The following is a 22,178-nucleotide window of genomic DNA, read 5'->3' on the forward strand; positions in this document are numbered from 1 at the left end:
TAAAAATAATATAGAATTAAAATACATTAAATTAATTAAGCCCAATTAAAACAATATTTAAAAAGCTAAAACCCCTTCAGTCCAGGCCTGATAGATCGAAAAACCAGGTTTTCAGGTCCCGGCGAAATGAACGCAGATCGGGGGCGGTCCTAAGTTCCACGGGTAAATCATTCCAGAGGGCAGGCGCGCCCACAGAGAATGCTCTTCCCCTAGGAATAACCCGCCGGCATTCCTTAACCGGCGGTATTCTGAGAAGACCCTCCCTGTGGGAGCGCACGGGACGAAGGGAGCTTGATGCTGGCAGCAGGTGTTCCCTCAGATAACCCGGACCCAAGCCATTAAGGGCTTTATAGGTCATCACCAGCACCTTGAATCTCACCCGAAGGGCAACCGGAAGCCAATGCAGCTCGCGGAGTAGAGGTGTTACATGGGAGTATCGGGAAGCCCCCATCACAACTTGCGCGGCCGCATTCTGCACCAGTTGAAGCCTCCGAGTGGTCCTCAAGGGAAGCCCCATGTAGAGAGCGTTGCAGTAGTCTAAACGGGAGGTCACGAGCGCATGAGTGACTGTGCGTAGGGCATCTCAGTCCAGATAGGGTCGCAACTGGCGCACCAGGCGAACCTGGACAAAAGCTCCTATATGATCTTCTAAACTGAGCCGTGAATCCAGGAGGACGCCCAAGTTGTGAGCCCTATCAACAGGGGGTAACACCTCACCCCCCATAGTTAACGATGGACAAAACTGGTTTTCCTGAGATGCCGGTATGCACAGCCACTCAGTCTTGGCAGGATTGAGTTGGAGCCTGTTTCTCCCCATCCAGACCTGAACCGCCTCCAGGCAATGGGACATCACATCGAGGGCATCACTGAGTTGGTTCGGGGTGGAAAGAAAAAGTTGGGTATTATCAGCGTACTGATGATACCCCACCCCGAAGCCACGAATGATCTCACCCAGCGGCTTCATATAGATGTTGAACAGGAGGGGAGAGAGGACCGACCCCTAAGGAACTCCACAAACGAGAGGCCTCGGGGCGGACCTCTGCCCTCCCGTCAACACCGACTGCGAACGGCCCAGGAGGTAGGAGAACCATCGTAAAACAGTGCCCCCCACTCCCAACCCCCCGAGACGTCGCAGCAGGATACCATGGTCGATGGTATCAAAAGCCGCTGAGAGATCTAAAAGGACTAGTACAGAGGAGCAGCTCCTGTCCTGAGCCTGCCAGAGATCATTCATCAGCATGACCAATGCCATCTCCGTGCTGTACCCGGACCTGAAACCTGATTGGTACGGGTCCAGATAATCAGTTTCCTCCAGGAACAGAGGGAGCTGATGCGCCACCACACTCTCAACAACCTTCGCCAAAAAGCGAAGGTTGGAGACCGGACGGTAGTTATTTAAAACAGCCGGGTCCAGGGCAGGCTTCTTGAGAAGGGGTCTCACCACCGCCTCCTTCAAGGCGGCAGGAAAGACACCCTCACTCAAAGAGGCAGATATCACTGCCTGGAACCAGCCTCGTGTCTCCTCCCGAGCTGAATAAACCAGCCAGGAGGGGCACGGGTCCAATAAACAGGTGGTAGAGCTCAGCATCCCCATAATCCTGTCCACCTCCTCAGGAGTCACAGGATCAAACTCAGTCCAGATAATACTACTCTCAAGACCGCTCGATTCCTCCCCATCCGACTCTGCCCAGTCAGCGTCCAACCCGGTCTGAATCTGAGCAATTTTGTCTGCCAGATGCTGGCTGAACTCCTCGGCCCGCCCCTGTAAGGGCTCATCCCTCACCTCCTGATTAAGGAGGGAACGATTTACCCTAAACAGGGTGGCCAGGCGATTATCTGCGGACGCGATGAGGGCCGCGAAGTGATTAGACTTTGCCGTCCTCATCGCCGCAAGACCTAATAAAAGATCTTAGTCGCAACCGGTCAGACTCAGACCAGCTGGATCTCCAACAGCTCTCCAGACTCCGTCTCCAACGCTTCATCTCCCGTAGCTCCACAGAAAACCATGGAGCCCAACGAGATCTGCGCCGGGTCAGGGGCCACAAGGGTACAACACGGTCAAGGGCCTCGGTGGCGGCCCTCTCCCAAGCCTCCACCAAGGCATCGGCCGGGCTGTGAGTGAGGGAGATAGGTATAGACCCAAGCGCCGTCTGGAACCGTTCTGGATCCATCAGGCGCCTGGGGCGGAACCGCCTGGTCGGCTCCGCAGCCCAGCAGCGAGGGGTAGCGTATTGGAAGATCAGCCGCAGGAGGTGATGATCGGACCATGACAGGGGGACAATATTTGGCAAGCCCCCTCCCAGATCATCAAACCACTGCCCAGATAGGAAAACCAGGTTGAGAGTGTGACCCCCTCCATGGGTCGGACTCTGAATTATCTGGGTCAGGTCCATGGCCATCATGGAGGCGATGAACTCGCGAGCTAACTCTGATGACCCACCCAGGGATGGAAGGTTGAAATCACCCAGAACCATAAGTCTGGGGAATTCAACCACCAGCCCTGAAAGGGTGTCGAGAAGCCCGGGCAGGGCCGTTGCAACACAGCTGGGTGCCAGGTATGTCAGCAACAAGCCCAACTGAACCCCAGAGCCAAACCTCAGGAGGAGCGACTCACTCCCACCAATCTGTACAACAGTGGTCTCCCGCGGATATAAGGTCTCCCGTATAACCACCGCCACACCCCCGCTCCTACCCTGAGCCCGCGGCCGGTGTAGCACACAGAAACCTGGAGGGCAAAGATCAGTCAGAGGGACACCTCCCTCTGGGCCCAACCAGGTTTTCGTAATGCATGCCAGATCCGCACGTTCCTCCTCGATCAAATCTCGGACGAGGGGAGCTTTGAATCTGGCATTGAAATACACCAGTCTAAGCTCAGGGGCGCGGTGGCTCAGTGGGTTAGGACGCTGAGCTCGTCGATCAGAAGATCGGCAGTTTGGCAGGTCGAATCCCGAATGCTGCGTAGCAGGGTGAGTGCCTGTTACTCGTCCCAGCTTCTGCCAACCTAGCAGTTCGAAAGCACATCAAAATGCAAGTAGAAAAATAGGGACCACTACGGTGGGAAGGTAACAGCATTCCGTGCGCTTTTGGCGTCTAGTCATGCCGGCCACATGACCACGGAGACGTCCTCAGACAAGCGCTGGCTCTTCGGCTTTGAAACGGAGATGAGCACCGGCCTCTAGAGTCGGAAACGACTAGCACGCATGTGCGGGGGAACCTTTACCTTTACCTTTAAGCTCAGGGACCCGATCTCCCTCACCCCCGGATAAACGGGTAGCAACCGGAGGGTCGGAGCACGCTACCGCTTGGAAACAGTGGGGGCGTGATCCCAGACGTTGGTATGGCCCTCCATGCAACCTCCTGCTGCCATTCCCAATTGTCGTGGGGATAGGAAACCCGACCCCATAGCCGGAAGAACTCGAGGTCCCCAACCCCAAGCCCGTCTCACCGGGAACCGTCTCCGGCCTGGACTGACAGCCGGTTGATAAAATACCCTTATCCCTCCCACCTCTATCATTCACCCCCCTCCCTAACCCCCTAAACCAACCGGCTAAAAAACATAGTAGGGGCTTTTTAATTAGGTTCAGCCAACAGCCCCTATCTATGCCCAACCACCTCTCAGGGTCCCAACAATTGGGCCCGTCCTCAAGGGAGATGGAACACAAGGCGGTAGGTCGTGCCCAGGAGGCAGGAACTCTCCTGAGGGCATATAAATCCGCAGTAGAGTAATGTAAGCGAACCATATGCCAAGGATGTTCGCATTGGGTCGTTTACAGCAGCTAGATGAGCAGAGCAGAAGATGTTGAAAAGATTATTTATGTTAACAAATCAGGATGGCAAAACAAATCCATTAAACCAAGCCAAGCCAAGCTGGCTCGACTCTCACCCGAGCCAGTTACAGACACAAGAGCCATAACAGTTCTCTCACAACCAATGGTACTTAAGTCCGGGCTAAACTTGGTCACAGATTAACCGGGATAGATCCACCTCAACTGATCTCTCACATCAGGGGGTGGATTGATGGTTAATTGTCCTGCCCTCTCACCGCAGCCAGATCCCGGGTCTGTCAAGTCCTTGGCCATCAATGTTCTTACAATTGCAGCTGACTCTCCGTAGACCAGAGAGATGGGGGCTTATCAGCACAGATATTAATCTCGAGGAGAAAAAAGTCACTGCGCCATACAAATGGCGCAGGTCAGCTGTTCTGAGGCGGCGAAGGTGGTTGTTAGCCACCATATCTCCACACTGTCCTGCAACTCCAAGAGGGGGGGGAGGCCTCCACGGTGCAAAAACAGCACCACAGATAGTCAAGACCTCACAAAACCCAACCATCTCAATCGGAGGAGGGAGGGAGAGAAAAATCTCCTCACTGTGGCATACACCAACTAAAGCACTGCCAGCTGAGACGCACGACGAAGCAGCAGGCAAATCCACAGCCGCTTCTCAGGAAACTCCCGTCAGCGCCAATCACCTGCTTCCAAGGCGGCAGATTTAATTTCCAGCCGCCATATTGCCACACCATCCTAGGACTCCGAGAGGAGGGAAGAGGTCTCCATGGTGCAAAAACAGCGCCCCGCAGATGATCCAAGACCTCAAAACCCGCCATCTCAGTCTGGGGAGGGAGGAAGAAAGAAATCTCCCCGCTGCAGCACCCGCCAGCCAAAATGCCACCAGCTGGAGCGTGCGGTGCGCGGCGAGCAGCAAACAATCCTCAGCCGCCGTTCATAACACTCTCACGACCATGGCCAGCTCGGGGAGGCAAGAAGAACCTTCGCACTGCGAAACGGTGCCCGGCAACCACACTCTTGTCCAGGGAAGCCCCATGCCAGGCTTCGTCAGCTGCTCAGCTGCTCAAACGGACCCATTGCGGAGCTCACAAACTCAGCTCCCAACCGATGCCGCCATCTTTCTTGTTCCCCCTTACATCAATGATGATGATCAGTTAACAACAATGCAAGCCCAGATATTGGATTTAACTAAGATAATGCCTGGACAGCAATGGGTGGCCCACCCATGGAGGCTGGGTTGGGCCAACTGATGGGGGGATGGGCCCATCTGCCCTGGTTAATAATCCAATAACACCAGTGATCTGTTACAATTGTGGTGGTGTGGGGCATTATAAGCGTGCATGTACAAAACTGTACAGAAGATCAGGGAACCCAGTGCAGTCAGGAAACTGTCAAGGGCCCCAGTGAGGGAGCTAGCTGGATGTTCGGTGATATCAGTCAGCCCTGACAAGAGAGGGTTCCCTTGAAAACCCCCATCAAAAATGGGAGTGACAGCAGTATCCCCTTTAGTGAAAAATCTCCGTCCCCTTGAACTGACAGAAGCTAGAGCCATGGGGCCCCAGTGACAGTCTTTGGAGAATCAGGTGCAGGTCGTTGAACCAAACACTGGGTTTCCCAATACTGGGGCTTCTCAGCAGCTGGTGAGCCCTTCTCCAATGGTGTCAGTGTAGGTGGAAGTATTTACACTAAGGCCCTTCTGGATTTGGGTGCTCAAGTCACGTTATCATATAGGGATTTTTATGACAAATATTTGACGTATTATCCCCATACAGGAACTGGGTGATTTGAAGATCTGTGGTATTCAGACTGAAAAATTTCCCTATGATGGATATTTACCCATACAGCTAATGTTTGGGCCTTCTATTGCTGGGTATACGGAGACCTTTGATACTATGGCTATTGTGTGCACTCGCCCCCATGGAGTTAGTCATGATTCATTGATTGTGGGGACGAACACCAGTTTGTGTTATTCCCGTTATTCCCTTGGGGAATGACCCTATAGTGAGGGATGGTCCCCTGCACTGCAGACAGTATGTCAGACTTTGGTTCAGGAGCATCAGGCCCCTGCAGAAGGGGTGGGGCAGTTTTGGAAACTGGATAGGGAAAAGAGGATAATACAACCAGGGGAAGTAGTGTGTCTGAGAGCTTCTGTTAAGTTAGATTGGGAGCAGCCTGGCCCATATCTCATTCTTGAACCTGGCCCTAAGGGACGGAATGGCAAGGGGATATTTCCAAATTCATATGGCAAGGGAAGAAACCAAGAATTAGAAATAAGTTATTGCAAGATGTTAAGGAAAGAGGCGGTTTTGGTTTACCAGATGTAAAATTGTATTTTGATGCATATTGCCTGCCTTGGTTAAAACAGTGGGCAAACCTCCAGAATAAGAGGTTACTTGATTTGGAAGGTCATGAATTAGGGATTGGATGGCATAGTTATTTATGGTATGATAAAGTTAAAATTAATGTTGGTTTTAATAATCACTTTGTCAGAAGTGCCATAATAGGAGTATGGAATAAATATAAAACAAGATTCTCCACAAAGTTGCTTCTTTGGGTGTCCCCACAGGAAGCTTTTTAAAGAAAAGAAATGGTTGCAAAGCCACACTGGTGGACTCATAGTAAAATAATACTCTTCAATTTGGGTGACTCTACTCTTAAATCAAGGGAAGAGTTAGACTCAGAAGGTTATACTTGTCATTGGTTTACATATCAACTGAAAGTAAGATTTAAATTAGATAAAAAGAGTTATTGGTTTGATTTTGTTAAAAATGAATTTGAAACATTATTGTGTAGTAGTGAGGAACATATTATTGCTAAGGTTTATAAAATGCTATTTAAATTGAATTTGGAAAATGAGCATGTAAAACATTGTATGATACAGTGGCCAAAGAACTTTGGATATAATATGATGCTGGAACAATGGGAGAATATGTGGACAAAAAGCTTAAAATTTACACTGAATTACAATATAAAAAAACTTTTAAGATGATGTATCGCTGGTATTTACACCAGATAAGCTATCTAGAATGTACAAAGATATTTCAAATGTATGCTGGAAATGTAAATGTAAAGAAGGGACCTTTTACCACTTATGGTAGACATGTGATAAATCAAAGAAATATTGGAGAAGGATTCATATTTTAATGCAGAAAATCCTTAAAGTAAAGATAAAGATGAAACCAGAAAATTTTCTTTTGGGTTAATGGAAAAAGTTTCAGTGTTGGAGCATTCACAGCTTCTGGAGGTAGGTTGTTCCACTGATTAATTGTTCTAACTGTCAGGAAATTTCTCCTTAGTTCTAGGTTGCTTCTCTCTTTGGTTAGTTTCCATCCATTGCTTCTTATCTTGCCTTCAAGTGTTTTAGAGAATAGCTTAACTCCCTCTTCTTTGTGTCAACCCCTGAGATATTGGAACATGGCTATCATGTCACCCCTTGTCCTTCTCTTCATACCCAATTCCAGCAACCATTCCTTATGTTTTATTCTCCAGTCCCTTAATCATCTTTGTTGCTCTTCTCTGCACTCTTTCTAGAGTCTCAACATCTTTTTTACATTGTGGTGACCAAAACTGGATGCAGTATTCCAAGTGTGGCCTTAAGTAAAGTGGTATTAACACTTCACATGATCTTGATTCTATCCCTTTGTTAACACAGCCTAGCACTGTGTTGGCTTTTTTGGCAGCTGCAACACACTGCTGGCTCATATATTTAAGTGATTGTCTACTAGCACTCCAAGATCCCTCTCACAGTTACTACTATTGAGCAAGGTACCACCTATACTATACCTGTGCATTTGTTTTTTCTTGCCTAAATGTAGAACCTTACTTTTTCACCATTGAATTGAATGTTCTGTTTATATTTTTGTTTTTGAAAAAAAAAAGAGTTTATATTTTAATTTTGTGAATAAAAATTAAAAGTTGAGCAAAAAAAGGAGAAAGGTTATGTTCTTTTTTTGCCAGAGTTAAAATTGCTGCTTTAAGCAGTTATTTTTGGATAGAAACAATAAAAGGTGGGATTCTTAAATGCAAGTTTTAATTATTTTTCCCAACTTAGTCTTTAATTATGTAACCGTCTATATTGGGCCTGGACTCACATAGTGTGTTAACTCAGTTAATGAAAGAAAATGGTTGGGTTTACATAATATATTATGCTCAGGCAGAAAAAAAATTACATTATGGCTTAAAGTAGACTGCTTTCTCAGTATATGAAGGTGACAACTGGTTTTCCATAAAACTAAAACAACCCCTCCCAAATGTAACCTATCATGTTGTGCAAATGCAGCTAATGTATCACTCTTGCTCTCCTTATTTTTTTTTTTGCCTCCATGAGAAGAGCAGCCCTGCTGTGTTAAATCAAGATACCATTCTGATCAGTTCTAACAGCAGCAAGATAGATGTCTTTTGGAAGCCAAAATACAGAGCCCAGCAACAAAATTCTTCTGTCTCCAGAATCAGGTATTCAGTAATAGCTGCGCAACAACATTCATTTAGCTATAAGGGCAAATAGCTGACAAGACACATATTTATAAAGAAAGCTGTCAGTTATTATCAGCACTGTCATTTCCATATTCATTTTGTACCATGTAAAGCTTCTATCTTGTGTTGATCCTGCTCCTCCAAGCCCATGATTTAGCTATTCAGTCTTATTCATATATTTTTCTGAACAAAGACTGATCTTGTAACATTGTGCATGATTCTTTGCAGTGAGAGATGTTTTTCTTCACTGCAGAGAATGTTTTTCATCTTCTCTCAAGCTGGAATATTTATGTTTATTATCCATGTTATTCTATAGCTCTTTTTACTCAGAGTGAAACATGTATTCATAGTTTGTTAAAGCAGAAAAGATCCAGCCACAACTAACTTTTTATACTGTAATTCACTTTTCAAATGCTTTTAGATTAATGCTATTCATTAAGTGGTTGCAGTTGTGTCTTAAAAGTAACCAAAATGGGAATACTACAAAATTTTCTAACTTACAAATGTACAAGTGGGGTAGGGGGGAATTCTACAGATGTGAGGGAAGATAACCTACTCAGGAGAAATTCCAAAAATCAAACCTAGAAGAAGGCTATTGCAAAACACTTTGGTATTATGGCCAAGAAAACTATCATAATCATAATACTAAACTTGGAAGGGACCTTGGAGGTCAATGTATGTAAATGGCTGTATGTAAATGGCCGAAATATTATAACAAATCTGGATGTTGGGTTTAACAAGGCACTTCTTTAGTTACTGAAATTACTGAAGAAAAACACTGAACTTTTGTGAATGGATCTGAAAGTGATAACATAGCAAGATTAAACAACAAGCAAGTCACTAATTATGCTGTCACTGAAAGTAGAGTTCCTTGTTTCACGCATAGAATTGGAAAATGGAACAGGAAAAGCATAAACTAAAGAAAATTTGAATTTTGCACAGTAGCACAGCAACCGAGGGATTGTGGGCCTCTGCACCCTACAGCTGATTTCTGCCTGCCAGGGGGCCCTAAATGGGCCTGTAGTTGCCCCATAGAGGCAACAATAGAAGGGGGGAAATCCCGCTGATTGCGGAGAGATGGCAGTCGATCCAATCGGTTTGGGAAAAGCCCTCCAGAAACTGGAAGAAACTAGCCCAAGCTACAAGTAACCGAAGTCCGACAGTACTACTTCAAGCTGACTGTAAACAACATGTTTGGAACTGGGTAAGATCTGTGATTTTCTCTCTTCTACTTGAAAATTGATTTCCTGTGGAAAAAAAGAGAAAAACACCAAGAAGCAAAAAGCCTCCAAAAGTGAGAAGGAGGGGGACCTTTGCCCCACCCTCCTGCAGACAGAAGTGGTGAATTAAGCTTTTCAGCGGGAACAGAAATACACTGAAATGAAAGGAATATAAGACTTAAGTTGGGTAAGTTTGAAATGGCTGGAATCTGTTAAGATTTTCCTTTCATATCATGAAAATAGAAGTAAATAATTGTCTATTACTGAAAAGAACTGAAAGAACTGGTGCTGACATCTAGTGGTGGATGAAAATATACAACAACTGCCCTATTACAGGGACTGGCAAGGCCCAGGAAAAGATAAATTTGATTCTGGTGATCTTCAATGTCTTAATAACAGAGAACAGCTGTGACAAAAAGAAAAAGAAAAAAGAAAACATCTTGGGCTTTCTACAAAGTGAGAATTATATACTCTAAAAAAATAGAATTGACCTTTCTGGATTACAAATACTAATTCAACTGTGACCCTAAAGCTGTCTGCAGAGAAAGGAAAACCCTGATTTTTGGCTATCAGGGAAAACCAGAGATCTGCAGAAATAATATACCAAGAAAAAACAAATACTTTCCAGAAGGAGATCTATGCTAGGTTGCAACTAATCTAAACAACAATAATTTTAAACCACTAGGAAATTAAAAATAACCTTGAAAATATAAATGAACACATCTCCAATTTAAGTTTACAACATAAAAAATCTCAGAAAATAAAAATAGAGAGTGAGCAGAAAAAACAGACAACTGCATATGAGACAGAGGAGAGAGATTTTAAGATGGAATTTAACAATACAAGGAAGTAAGACTTAACCCAGATGGAAAAAAATTAACAGGAAATTCTGGACATGGAAAAGACAAACTACACCTTAAGATTAAAAAATAAGTTTGAGGATCAGAAAAAAGATTTGGCAAAATGGACTTTGCCAGAAGAATTATGAGTACTTGAGAGACAAAAAATAATAAACAAAATCAAGAAAGGAAAAAAGGAAAAGATTTTCAATGAATACGAAGGGGCGAAACCTTCCTATAAAAACATCTTACCTGTTTTGCCTTTTGTACCTGCAACAACATTTATAAGATTATGAGAAAATTCTTTGATTCATCGAAGCATATTGAACAGGGAAGATGTTAGGCAAAAAAAAAAGGTTAAAATGAGAATTAAGAAATTAGATGATCGGAATGAGCCAATTTAAATAACTCATTTGCCTAATACACTGTTCTGACAATGAGATGATACAAAATAATGGATTGACAATGAGATTCAAAAAAATCCCATGGCTAAGTATGTACAAAGCAAAAGACTAACTCATACTTTCAGAATTAATGAATAGCAAGTGAATCTGTACAGTTAAAAGTGCGTATAGTCAAGGCCATGATTTCCCAGTTGCAATGTATGGCTGTGAAAGTTGGACCATAAGAAATGCTGAGTGCCAAAGAATTGAGGCCTTTGAACTATGGTGCTGGAGAAGACTCCTGTGAGTCTCTTGGACTGCAAGGCGTTCAAACCGGTCAGTCCTAGAGAAGATCAACCCTGACTGCTCTGTAGAAGGCCAGATCCTGAAGTACTTTGACCACCTAATAAGAAAGAAGGACTCACTGGAGAAGAGCCTAATGCTGGGAAAGATTGAGGGCAATAGAAGAAGGGGACGACAGAGAATGAAGTGGCTGGATGGAGTCACTGAAGCAGTAAGTGTGAGCTTAAATGGACTCCAGAAGATGGTAGAGGACAGGAAGGCCTGGAGGAACATTGTCCATGGGGTTGCAATGGGTCAGACATGACTTCGCAACTAACAACAACAACAATGTACAGCTATATGCACCTACTACATATGAAATAATGGAAAAAACTGAGGATTTCCATGGCAAAATTGCAAAAAGTGGTAGATGTACCATCAAACAAAAATGTAAACCTACAAAAGTGAATGGATATAAAATGAATAATTGAGACAATAAAAGAATATAGGAGTTATTTTTTCCCTTTATTAAAAAAGGGCTTTAATTGTGTAGAACAGGAGTCCCCAACCTTTTTGGTTGCACAGACAAAGTGGTGGCACGTGACAGCAGTGGGAGGGGATGGGTTTGCATACTCAATCTAATCTCACGGATGCACAAATGAAGATTTGCGCATTCGCCGCTTGTGCGACCTGGTTCCCAATGGGCCAAAGCAGCGTTCTGGTCTGCTGCCCAAGAGCTGAGGTGTAGAGTATATGCTAAATCTAATGAGTGTTCAGGAACAGTAATTATTGTTCTAAGGCAGCTGAGGAACTTTTACAATGAAGGAGACCAAATTTGGTTTTTGTTTTAAGACCAATTTCAGAAACAGCGAGGTGAAAATAAAGAAAGGCTCGAGAAAGATGCATATTGTACTCAGTTATACAGCAGGTATACTAGTAGAATGGCAACACTAAAAGAAAGGACAGCTGGAATCCTGTCATACTGAAATATAGATAGTCCTTTATTACCACTCGTTCAGTGACCATTCAAAGTTAGAGTGGCACTGAACAAGGGGGACTTACAACCAGTCCATGAAGTTGCGGCCACTGCAGCATCCCCTCAATCATATGACTGTGATTCAGGCACTTGCTAACCAGTTTGCAATCAAGACAGTTGCAGCATCCCATGGTCACATATTCAACATTTGTGACCTTTCCTACCATTTTCTCACAAGCAAAATCATTGCAGAAGCCAGCAGGAAGTCACAGATTTCTCCCACTTTTTCAATTGACCACCCACACTCCATAGCACCTGTACATAGCACCTGCTTGCATTATGTGACACCCATACTCCCCTACACCTGTGTCATATGCACACTTGTCTGTGTTCTGTAACACCTGCCTGCAACACCCACCCAACCATAGCTCTCACCTGCTGACCTGCTTGCCTGGAACTCCCTCCTCATGATCATCCTCATTAATGATCACTGCAGTTCTGGGGTTATAATAGCAACTGGGACTGTGAAGATTGCTATGACTAAGTTATGTGGTCATGTGATGTTACATTCGATGACTGCATTGCTTATTGATGGAAATTCTGGTCCCAATTGCCATTATAATCTACTTATACTAACAATCTGAGATATGTGGACAACACCATTTTGTTAGCTGTAAATAAAGAAGACTTAAAAGAGCTCATTATGAAAATAAAAACAGAAAGTAAAAACCATATTAATACTAAGACTTAAAAAGGTAAGAGTAATGTAAATCTACTGAACTGCAAACTGATGATTGAGAACAAAGTTAATAGTTTTATTTTCTTGTGCTTAAAATAATAGATACTACACTGCAGAAAAAGTGAGGAGATGAATCCTTAGGAAGAAGGCAATAACAAACAAGACAAAATCATGAAATATTCTTCTAAGGTAAGAAAGATCTGAATAAGTACAGCAATTTTCTTTAGTGCAAATGTAAAAGAGGATCACTGAGAAAAAGATTGCCACTTTTGAATTATGGATTTGGTGAAGAATTTGAAGAAGAATCAAATAAGACTGAGGTGATAAAGAACAAGCAGAAACTCCCTTACTTTGGACATACAAAAAGATAACAATGGGAAAACTGTGCTTGATGGGTGTAGAAGAAGACAATGTGCAATGTCAAAGGGATTATAGGATCAATCTTGGTTATGAATATCGTTCAGGAAGTCACTAGAAGACAAGCCTGATGTCAAGTTTCCGCCGTATGGGCTTTTCAAGTGACTCCAAGGCATCGTTTACCTTAAAAGTCCTTTATTAGCCTAATACACCGGCAAATGCTTGCTCAAAGGAAGCTGGAATCTGAAATCTCCGCCCCTTGCACAATATATATATTTTTTATTAAAGAGTTTTAGAAAAATTGTTTTTACAAAACATCCCCAAAACCCACCCACCCCAAACCCCCCCTCCCCAGAGCTGAATACAGGGTCATAAATATAATAATCATATTCTAACTAAAATTATCCATTATAAAATTAACCAAATTCATAATTTGCTTTAACTCCCCTTTAACACTGATACATTCAAATTAATAAAAACATAATAATAATAACTTAAACAAAAATATAACCAATACTAATACTAAAGTTAATAAAAATCTAAAATCTACTCATAAGCTAAATGGAACTTTTTAGTCCCATATTTATTCTGAATATAATCTATCCATCTCCTCCAAACTGAAATATATCTTTCTTGCGAATGATCCTTCAAATAAGCAGAAATCTTAGACATTTCTGCAAGATTCAATACCTTAAGTACCCATTCTTCTATAGAAGGCAAACTATCCTTGTTCCAACATTGTCCCACCAGTAACCGTGCTGCTGTTATCAAGTTCAACATCAGATTAATTTCTTTAGTATCACAATCTACAACAATACCCAATAAAAACAATTGTGGAGAAAACTTTATCTTTCTCTTAAAAATTTTTTGAATGTTCCACCAAATTTTAATCCAAAAAGCTTTTATATTTCTGCAAGTCCACCACATATGAAAATAAGTAGCATCTAAACCACCGCACCTCCAGCATTTAGACTGTAGGTTAGGATACATGTTAGACAACTTTTTGGGATCCAAATGCCATCTATAAAACATTTTATAAAAATTTTCTCTTAAATTTTGAGCCTGAGTAAATTTAACATTTCTAACCCAGATTACCTCCCAAGTATCCAACGGAATTGGTTCCTGTATGTTTTGTGCCCACTTTATCATACAATCTTTAACTAATTCCATTTCCAAGTCCAATTTAATTAAAACCTTATATATCCTCTTTATATGTGCACGATTTAAATCTCTAATTTGTTTTACTAAGTTTTCATCTGTAATTGTAATGCCAACCTTCTGATCCAGCTTCCACCTAGCTTTCAGTTGGGTGTATTGGAACCAAGAGTAACTTATATTTTCTTGTTTTAACTCATCTAATGATTTAAATTGCCAATTATTCCCTTCAAATCTAAGTAATTCCTTATAGGAAAACATATCCAAACTCACTCCCATAGATACACCTTCTATCGCGTGTCCGGGAATTCCCCAAATCGGTATTTTATAATTTAACTTATAATAATACTTTTTCCAGACACGCAGCAAAGCACTTCTAAGAATATGAGATTTAAAATCCCTGTCTACCTTTTCATCATAAAGCAAATATGCATGCCATCCATATTGTTGTTGTTGTTGTTGTTGTTGTTAGTTGCAAAGTCGTGTCCGACCCATCGCGACCCTATGGACAATGTTCCTCCAGGCCTTCCTGTCCTCTACCATCTTCTGGAGTCCATTTAAGCTCACACCTACTGCTTCAGTGACTCCATCCAGCCACCTCATTCTCTGTCGTCCCCTTCTTCTATTGCCCTCAATCTTTCCCAGCATTAGGCTATTCTCCAGTGAATTCTCATTAGGTGGCCAAAGTATTTGAGTTTTAGCTTCAGGATCTGGCCTTCTAAAGAGCAGTCAGGTTTGATCTCCTCTAGGACTGACCGGTTTGATCGCCTTGCAGTCCAAGGGACTCGCAGGAGTCTTCTCCAGCACCATAGTTCAAAGGCTTCAATTCTTTTGCGCTCAGTCTTTCTTATGGTCCAGCTTTCCCTGCCATACATTGCAACTGGGAAGACCATCGCCTTGACTATACGCACTTTTGTTGACAGGGTGATGTCTCTGCTTTTTAGTGTGCTGTCTAGATTTGCCATGGCTTTCCTCCCAAGGAGCAAGCATCTTTTAATATCTTGGCTACAGTCCCCATCTGCAGTGATCTTGGAGCCCAGGAAAATAAAATCTGTCACTACCTCCATTTCTTCTCCATCTATTTGCCAGGAATTGAGAGGGCCGGATGTGATGATCTTGGTTTTCTTAATGTTTAGTTTCAACCCAAGTTTTGCACTCTCCTTCTTCACTCGCAACAAGAGGCTCTTTAGTTCCTCTTCACTTTCTGCCATTAGAGTGGTATCATCTGCATATCTTAGGTTGTTGATGTTTCTTCCGGCAATCTTAATTCCAACTTTTGATTCATCTAGCCCTGCCTTTCTCATGATGTGCTCTGCATATAAGTTAAATAGGCAAGGCGACAGTATACAGTCTTGCCGGACTCCTTTCCCAAATTTGAACCAATCAGTGGTTCCGTGTCCAGTTCTCACTGTTGCTTCTTGGCCCGCATATAGGTTTCTCAAGAGACAAATAAGATGGTCTGGTATGCCCATCTCTTTAAGGACTTGCCACAGTTTGTTATGATCCACACAATCAAAGGCTTTAGCATAGTCAATGAAGCAGAAATAGATGTTTTTCTGGAACTCTCTAGCTTTCTCCATGATCCAGCGTATGTTCCTCTGCCTCTTCAAAATCCTGCCTGTACTTCTGGTAGTTCTCGATCCACATACTGCTGGAGTCTAGCTTGTAGAATTTTAAGCATAACTTTACTAGCATGAGAAATGAGGGCAATGGTGCAATAGTTTGAACATTCTTTGGCACTGCCTTTCTTTGGAATTGGAATGTAAACTGATCTTTTCCAATCCTGTGGCCACCAAATCCCAAATCCCAACCCTCAAGGTGGAGTATTCTTTTATTAGTTAAATTAAGCCAATCGCTAACCCATGTCATGACCACCGCATCATAATACAATTTCAAGTTAGGCACCTTGAGTCCCCCTCTTTCCCTAGCATCTTGCAGAATCTTAAATTTAACTCTTGGTTTCTTCACCACCCAAATAAATTTATTAATACCCTTCTGCCATTCAAGGTTGGCATCTTTTTTCAATATAGGTATCATTTGAAACAAAAAAAGAAACTTCGACAGAACATTCATTTTAACAGCTGCGATTCTTCCCAATAGAGATAATTGTAATTTTTTCCAATTATTTAAATCCTTTTGTATCTTCAACCATAGTGTTTCATAGTTATTCTTATATAATTTTGCATTTGAAGCTGCAATATACACTCCTAAATACTTAACCTTTTTTACTATTTCAAAACCTGTTAATTTAATTAACATTTCCTTTTCACTCATAGACATATTCTTAGACAATATCTTAGTCTTATTACTATTTACCTTAAACCCTGAAACCTTGCCATACTGAGTTATAATTTCCATCAAATCTATAAACGATTGTATCGGTTGAGATAATGTCACAACCAAGTCATCAGCAAAAGCTCTCAATCTATAATCATTCTGTTTTATTTTAATTCCCTTTATCATAGAAGACTCTCGAATTTTAATTAATAAAATCTCTAACGTTAATACAAACAACAATGGTGATAGGGGGCATCCCTGTCTTGTACCTTTTTCAATTTTAAACATCTCTGTTTAATTAATTAATTATAATTAATTAATTTTGTTTAATTAATTAATTATAATTAATTATAATTTGTGCAGTTTGTTGTTGATATATAGCTTTAATAGAATGTAAAAATCCTTCTCCAAAATTCATTTCCTCAACAACTCTAAATAAAAATTGCCAATTCAATTGATCAAAAGCTTTTTCTGCATCCAAAAATATCAATGCTGCAGGGACTTGGTTGTTCTTATCCAAATATTCAAGCAAATTTACAATTTGTCTTACATTATATTTCATATACCTTCCAGATATAAATCCCAATTGATCACTATGAATCATTTGCTTTAAAACTTGCATTAATCTATTAGCCAATACTTTAGCAAAGATCTTATAATCTATATTCAAAAGCGATATAGGTCTATAATTTTTAGGTTGAGTAAGGTCTTGATCCTCCTTTGGAATCAATGATACAAAGGCTGTCCTCCAAGATGGAGGAACTGCTCCTCCAGTCTGAATTTCATTAAACAACATCTTTAAAGGTTCAATCATTTCAACCAACAATGTTTTATAATAAATTGCTGTTAATCCATCTGTTCCCAGGGCCTTGCCCACTTTCAACTGTTTAATAGCTAAAGAGATTTCCTCTGATGTTATTAAGCGGTTCATCTCAAGTTGTTGTTCTTTTGAAAGCCTAGGAAAATGTGCTTCCTGTAGATATTTATCTATATCTAAAGCTTGTATGTTTTCTCTAGAATATAATTTCGAGTAAAAATCTAAGAAACTCCTCTTAATCAATTTTTGTTGATAGACTTCTTTTCCTTTATATACTATTTTATCTATAGTACGTAATTTCTGTTTCTTCCTTAATTGATAAGCCAACCACCTACCAGGCTTATTAGCGTTACAAAAGGCATTATGCTTAGCATAACGCAAATTAGTTGCTACTTGGTCAGCCATTAACATACTAAATTGTTCTTTCAATAAATGTATCGAGGTCCTTAAATTATTATCCAATGGATTCAAAATAAAATCTTTCTCCTTAGATTTAATCTCTTCCTTAAGATCTTTACGTTTTTGCATTTGCTTATGCCTATAAGCATTATTCATATAAATCAAGACCCCTCTCATGTATGCTTTACTAGCATCCCAAACCAAATATATTAAAACACAATTCTCCACCTTTCTAATTTTGTCATTAATCATATTCTCCAATTAATTTAAAGAATCAGTTTCCCTTCCGTTAGAAAACCCACCAAGGTCTTAACTTCTTTAGAGAGAGATGGCCTTGAAGGTACAATCTTACTCGTCCCCCCTCCCAACTTTAAATTCAATCTCTTAAAGCAATACACAAGTTTAACATATGAAATGGCTACTTCTTCATCTCTCGTCAAGCAATAACATTTGATGTTAGCAGCGTTGACATCCGGCCCCCCTTACAAAAAGGACATATCCTGTAATGTAAACAAAACACAAGTTAGGAACTAGTTTTTGGTTTGTTGGGGTGTTTCTCATAAAACCTTTTGATAAGTCTGTCAGTTTTCACATCAGTAGATTTCACCCAAATGGCTTCAGACAATGGGTATCCCTTCCATTGTACTAGGTATTGCAATTTCCCCTTAAAGATTCTAGAGTCAAGAATACATTTCACTTCATAATGGGTCTGACCTGCTACCATGAGGGGTGCAGGTGCTTTCTTAGGGGGAGGTCTTAAAGTGGAGGTTTGAAAATGTTTCAGCAAGCTACAATGGAACACCGGGTGAATTTTCCCCCAAAGTCTGGGTAGTTTCAATTTTACTGTGAATGGGTTGATGATTTTCACAATGGGGAAAGGCCCCAAGAATTTCAGTCCCAGTTTCTTATTGGGTAGTTTAAGGCATAAGTATTTGGTCGACAAATAGACCTTTTCCCCAACTTGGAATGTTCTTTGGGGAGCTCTCTTTTTGTCAGCTTGTAGGTCTCAAAAGTCTTTTTTAAGGCCACCTTTGTATTTTTCCAAACTTCTTCCCAACCCCTCACCCAATGATCAAGAGTCTGGGAAGCGGAGGGTAACTGAGGGTATTCCAGTATGGGGTTGAATTCTTTCCCTGTGGCTACACGGAAAGGAGTGTAGCCAGTGCTGCTACGTACTGAATTATTGTAAGCCACCTGTGCAAAAGGGAGGAGGTCGGTCCAGTTTGTTTGTTTGTTTGTTGTTCCACCATTTTGTTGGCAGATTCTGCAGCTCCATTAGTAGCCGGGTAAAAAGCAGTTGATAGGCCTTGAGATGATCCAATTAATTTAAGAAAGTTTCCCCAATTTTCACTGTGAACTGCACCCCTCTGTCCAAAATTATTTGCTTAGGGGCACCATATAGTCGATAGATATGGTTTAGGAACAACTTAGTCAGGCGTTGAGCTGATGGAAATCCTTTGCAGGCGATAAAGTGAGCCTGTTTTGAAAATAGGTCTATCACAGTCCAAATGACAGTATTTCCTCTACTGTTGGGTAGGTCTACTATAAAGTCCATAGCTATTTCTTCCCATGCTTGAGAAGGTTTGGCTACCAGTTGCAGTAACCCAGGGGTCTTTCCTGGGATTCTTTTCATGGTGGCACATACAGTACAGCTCTTGACATAGTTTTCTACATCTCGTTTTAGTCCCGGCCACCAAAATTGCCAGCAAGTGAGATGTAGAGCTTTTAGATATCCAAAATGTCCAGGCTGTTTGACATCATGGCTGTGTTTGAGGGCATTAAGACAAAGAGCTTCAGGCAAGTATAATTTTCCCCCCTTGTAAGCCAGACCATCCCTGAATGTTAGGGATGTCTGATTGTCTTTAAACCATTGATCAGTGAGGAGTTCTCGCTTTATTTTCTTTACCCCAGGGTCATCAGGATTAGGGGTCCTGCGAGGTGTGAGTTGGGCCGCAGTTTGTGGATAATTGCCTCGTGAACTTCTTCGTGTTCGCTTTTGTACTGTGTGAATCGGGAGAATGCATCAACTCAGAAGTTTTTTCTTCCTGGTATGTACTTTGGAGTAAAGTTAAAACAGTTGAAGTATTGTGCCCATCGTACTTGTTTTGGGGACAATTTGCAGGGAGTTCAAATTGCCTCTAAATTTTTCTGATCTGTCCATACTTCAAGACACCTTGCTCCCTTCTAAGTAGTGCCACCAGTTTAATAGCCCCCACCTAATTGCGAAGGCCTCCTTCTCCCAGACTGTCCATCTCCTCTCACCTTCCATGAATTTCTTAGAGGTGTAAGCACAAGGTTGCAGGACCCCACTTTTATTCTTTTGCAATAACACCGCTCCGACTGCCACGTCACTGACATCTGCCTGAATTACGAAGAGCTGCCCTGGGCAGGGGTGCTTTAGGAGAGGTTCAGCCGCAAATAGTCTATTTAAATTCTCAAAAGCTTTCTGACAACTCATAGCCCATGCTAGCGGTTGGTCAGGTTGCGGTTTTCCCGCTCCCTTACCTGTTTTGAGTAGTTCTGTAAGAGGTAGAGCAATCTCGGCAAAAGAGGGAATTGACGGTAGAAGTTGGCCAACCCTAGGAAGCTCTGGAGCTGTTTGCGGGTTTTGGGGGGCTGCCATTCAATTATGGTTTTTATGTTGGCTAAGTCCATTTCGATACCCTCATTGGAGATTCTACAGCCAAGATAATCTAATAGCGTTTGGTGAAATTCACATTTCAACAATTTGACATAAAGTTTGGCATTCAATACTTTCTTTAACACTTCTCTGACCAGTTTTATGTGGTCGGTCATATACGTGCTGTATATCAGAATGTCATCAAGGTATGCTAAGACCCCTTTGTATAGGTGTTCATGTAGGACCTCATTAATCAACTGCATGAATATGTCTGGGGCTCCCTGCAGTCCAAATGGCATGACTTTGAATTGGTAGCTCCCAAAGGGGCAGTTGAAGGCCGTTTTCCACTCATCCCTCTCCTTTATTCTCACCTGGTAATATGCTTCTCTCAAGTCTAACTTAGTGAAGACACTCCCCTTCACCAGGTGGGTTAGTAAGTTTTTCAGGAGGGGGAGAGGGTACTTATTTTCCACACTTACAGCGTTTAGGCCTTTATAGTCTATGCAGACATGTAGAGACACATCTTTTTTCTCTTTGAAGAACACAGGGCTCCCACAGTAGACTTGGCCTGTTTGATGAATCCCCTCACTAGGTTTGCATCCACATATCGCTGCATCTCCTCCATTTCAAGGGGGGACATAGCGTACATTTTTGGTCGGGGGAGTTTGGCCCCTGGTAACAGTTCAATGGAACAATCATTGGGATGGTGAGGAGGCAAGGTATCGCATTCTTTCTCACTAAATGCCTCCTCCAGGTCCTGGTACTAGCTGGGGATGAGCGGCTTGCCAGATGGCCGTAAGGCAGCCATGTGTGCTTCCTCATTGGGTGGGCTAAAATCCCCTGTAACATCTGTTGAATCAATGGGGGGATCAGGCCCGACGGGTAATCTCACAGTTCTCATTCCTTTTTCACACCAGATAAATGGCTTCCATTTGTCTAGCCAGGCTAGTCCTAGGATCACAGTCTCAGATATCTTTGGAGCTACCAGGAAGCAAATAAACTCCCAGTGCTCACCTATTTCCAGGCGTAAGGGCTCCATTAATTGCGTGACTAAAGTCCCTTCCATTAGGGAGCCATCGGCTTGCTCGAACCTCACAGGTTTGGATAACGGCTTAGCCCGTATGCCCACTCTCAAGGCACATGACAGGCTAAAGATGCAGCCAGTATCGAGTAGTTCTTTCAGGTATACTTGTGCCCCTGACTTAGGGATTATGAGTTTAGCAGGCAATAAAAAAGGTAGGATGCGTCGACTCACCATCGGGTAGTTCTCCCCTTCATCGTTGCTGTCAAAACTGGGTAAAGTGGGGGTGGGTCTAGTCAGTGGGCCAGCGTCCTCCTGGGTGGGAGACGTAACCTGGATAATGGGCTCCTGGGTGGCCCAGTTGGACTTTTCTGTTAATGGCTGCTGTGCGGGTTTCTTCCTTGTTGTTGGATCTGGTCTTCTCTGCTGTTGCGGGTAAGGAACTGGGCAGTTCGCTGCTCGATGTCCCTGCTGTCCACACCAAAAGCACTTGATTGGCGGACCTGTAGGTGGTCTAGGTCTTTTGGCAGTAGCAGTTGTTGGGGGTTTTCAGGGTGGTGGTAGCCATCTGGATCCTGGTTTTGGTGCAGCTTCAGGTGGGGGAGGCTTTTTATAGCGGGTGAGCTGGACATCTAATTTCATTGCTTCCTATTACCATTCATGCAGCTGGTCGGGTACAGCTCAGTATATACATGCTTGAGAAAGGTGGTCATTTAACCCTTCTCTAAAAAGATGAATTATTGATTGCTCAGGCCATCTCTCTATCTGACCTGCCATCTTTCGAAACTCCTGCACGTATTCTAGGGCAGGCTGGCCAGCTTGCTTTATCTTATGG

The 22,178-nt window shown here is 42.5% G+C and overlaps 1 protein-coding gene across 4 annotated transcripts in view; it reads right to left on the minus strand.

The window, feature by feature from the left end:
- Window positions 1-22,178, minus strand: part of SLC44A2 (solute carrier family 44 member 2 (CTL2 blood group)) — a 172,892-nt gene that overhangs the window by 21,806 nt on the left and 128,908 nt on the right. The window lies entirely within an intron of this gene.

The sequence above is a fragment of the Vipera berus genome (assembly GCF_964194415.1).
Source record: "Vipera berus genome assembly, chromosome: 2".
NCBI lineage: Eukaryota > Metazoa > Chordata > Lepidosauria > Squamata > Viperidae > Vipera > Vipera berus.